This window comes from Microtus oregoni, unplaced genomic scaffold (assembly GCF_018167655.1).
Source record: "Microtus oregoni isolate MIOR12 unplaced genomic scaffold, Mior012 000064F_ref0000363, whole genome shotgun sequence".
Lineage (NCBI taxonomy): Eukaryota > Metazoa > Chordata > Mammalia > Rodentia > Cricetidae > Microtus > Microtus oregoni.
The window spans coordinates 9,341,075-9,344,361 of NW_024543874.1; the positions used below are offsets into that span (position 1 = coordinate 9,341,075).

A 3,287-nucleotide genomic window follows, 5' to 3' on the forward strand; every position below is an offset into this window, starting at 1 on the left:
ATAGATATATTTTAGATAGGCATTCTTCATATCTTTTAAAGATTATAGAATATGGCATTTTAAATGTTTTAATAACTTAGGACTTTTCATGACAATGAGACACTCTGCTCCTGGCAGCACCAATCTACTTCAAGAGGAAGATGGGCATCGAAGAGGCTCCTTATGGAGTTTGATAGCCATTTGGGCAAGAAACTGCTCTTGCCTGGACTATTGCATAAACTGGACACAGAAAACCCACAGAGAGAGGACTACTGAACTTGCCTAAGGTGGGATGATCTTTCGGGGTTCCTGATTCATGAAAGAGTCTGGGAGACATTCTGCAGGACACAACAGATAGTGACTGAACTGACTTTGAATTTTCTTGCTTTATGGAAATGTCTGCTGGATACCATGGGCCTGAAGGCTGAAGATGGATGCCCCAACGGTACAGAGGAACTTTGGGTGACTGTCCAGGTAGTGAGATGTCTCTGTCATTTCTAGAGTTTTAAAAGTTGCTTTTTTTCCTGTTGCTTAGGTAGTATTGTATCTTTCTGGAGTCTTTGATGGAGTTAAGAATAGTTAGTTATAGTTATAGTTTTCCTTAGTTATGATGAAGATTATTATAACTTTTACTTGATAACTGTTTTGTTATATGTAATTTTGCTATGTTAAAGTTAAAGCCTTTTTTTTTTTTTGTTTAAACCGAAAAAGGGGAAATGATGGAGGAAGGCCATTGGCTAATAAAGGAAATGCCTTGGCCCATTTTATTGGTTAGAGGATAGGTGGGAGGAGTAAACAGAACAGAACGCTGGGAGGAAGAGGAAGTGAGCTCAGTCTCGACAGCTCTCCTCTCGGGAGCAGACGCCTGAGAGAGACGCCATGCCCCGCTCCTGGGATGAAGCTCCGACCCAGGATGGACATAGGCTAGAATCTTCCTGGTAAGCGCACCTTGGGGTGCCATACACAGATGATTAGAAATGGGCTAAATTAATATGTGAGAATTAGCATAGAAGAGAATGGGCCAAGCAGTGTTTAAATGAATACAGTTTGTGTGTTGTTATTTTGGGCATAAGCTAGCCGAGCAGGCAGCCAGGGTGCTGGGGACGCAGCCCCGCCGCCCTAATTACTACACTGGGGGCTTGCTTTTAGTTTCGGAGACTTAGTCCATTATCACCATAGTACTTCGGAACATGGCATCAGGTATGTAGAGAGCTACATCCTGATCTGCGGGAGGGGAGAGGGCAGGGTACACGGGGGTGGGGCATGGGTTTTGAAACCTCAAAGCCACCCTCAGTGACCCACTTCCTCCAACAAACCTACTCCAACAAGACCACACCTCCTAATCATTCTCAAATAGCGCCACTCCCTGAAGACTAAGTATTCACGTTCTTATTCAAACCAATCCAGCGTGCTAGAGTCCTAGAGGAGCGCCGGTAGCAGAAGCTAGATCAGCTCTGAGTCCTGATTAAACTGGCAGCTTCTGTAAGGCAATCACTAGGTGACCTGGGATTGAATCCAGGCTCACGGCGTTAGACAAATACTGTACTGCTCAATGCGTTCACAGCCACCAGAAAGCCTTACTGATTCTGTGAACGGTTGTCTGGGCTTTAGCCATTCTTCTCAGATGCACACAGCGGGAAAAGCCCTTGCTGGAGGAGTAAAGTGTGCCATGGCAAAGCCTGTGTCAGCGCCAGGAATCCAGATGCAGATATCTGCCACTGCCACTGGTCTGCAGCAGAGACTGCTGCTCTAGGGTCACTTCCTCCAATAATGAACTCTGATCTGAAAGTGTAAGCCAAATAAACCCTTTCCTCCCCAGCTTGCTTTTTTGGGGGGAGGGGGGTGTCAAAATTTTTCCCTTAATTTACACAAGTGTTAACATCAGTTTTGTCAGGTATATCATATCTATAGACTAGAAGTAAGTTCTGTAACCCATTCTGTACCACTTGTGGTCTGTATGGTCTTGGGGAAAGGAACAGGGCAGTCCGTGTACATCCTACCAGGACATGGACACACACAGCACACGGACCTCAAAAAGGGGCAAAAATATGCTAAAGTTCAAACCTAGTCTCTTTAATATACATTTACCAGACCAAGAATAACTAGGGAGAAGTGCTTGCTTATCCCTGGCAATGTTCTGTGTCGAACCCTAATACAGCAACTTTGCCAAACTACCTCTAGTTACAAGGCTCCAAAATCAAGCACCAAGAAGGTTATCTGCTGTTAACCTTCAGCAGGTGGCTGTGCAGATCCTCTTCTTTCCTCAACCAATAACTTGCAATCACTGATGAGTAAGCTCTTAACCAACAAGTAACTTGTCATTACCGATGAGTTCTGCAAAAAAAGGCTTTTTTTTTTACATAAGTAAAATTCTAAAGCAATTTCCCAATTACACAGTCTCACTCCCAGATCTCGTGATTTAAGATCGTTTCCTGCACAGTTTGTCTCCTCAGTCATCATCCAGAGGACTCTGAAAAGCCATAGAAATACGCAGGCACAGACTCAAAGGCCAGCTTCATCTCCAACATTGTGGAATGGGACTGTACATCAAGGGGCAGGGCCCTATGCTCCCCTACGCCACTAGGACAGAGCCCGGGGAGAGTGACCTCCCGGGGTAACACGTTGAACCCAGTTTGCTTTTAGTCATGATTGTAGCAGCAATAGAAACCCTAACTAAGAGAGTGGGGGTTTCTGAGTCATTCGGGCTGGGCCCAAGGTTTGGTGGGTCCAGTCTTCCCCAGAACCTGTTCAGGACTTGGTAACCCAGACCATGAGTTTCGTTTCTTGTTCCTGTTGATCCTGTGAAGACTACACATCCCCTGCATACTGTGGTTCCAGGATGAGGGCCTTTATGAATGGGAATCTGGCCCTCGAGGCCTCAGAGGGATGCTCAGGACAAGGCTAGAGCAAGGCAGTGTAAGGCAGAGAGAGGGAGGGGTAAGCGCGAGAGTCGGAGGCTGGAGAAAGAGTGGGAAGCAGTACCTTGGCTCACAGTGAAGGGCCAGGGGCTTTGGCCAGTTGCAAAGAAGATCTGGTACTTCCAGCAGCTTTCCAGACACCTGCCCAACTAGCAGGAGATTCTAAAACAACCCACATTTCATAGAGATGTCCAAAGCCCTGCAGCTTCAGGCTGTGTCCAATAGCCCCTTAACTCTGTCAGGTTCCAGGTAGTAGAACTATCTAGAGGCATTGGGGTTGTGACCATTTTTATCTTCAGAGGACTTTCCAAATATTAAGTGCAATTTATCAAACAATGTTTTGTAGAAATTAATTTCCCAAGGGATTTCTCTATATTACTCTAATTGTTT

The 3,287-nt window shown here is 45.5% G+C and overlaps 1 non-coding gene across 1 annotated transcript; it reads right to left on the reverse strand.

Annotated features, from left to right (window-relative positions):
* Window positions 1-2,402: 2,402 nt before the first annotated feature.
* On the reverse strand, window positions 2,403-2,605 carry LOC121440069. The gene has a single exon (XR_005973323.1). It is a non-coding gene; the product is annotated as a small nucleolar RNA SNORA73 family (small nucleolar RNA).
* Window positions 2,606-3,287: the final 682 nt, after the last annotated feature.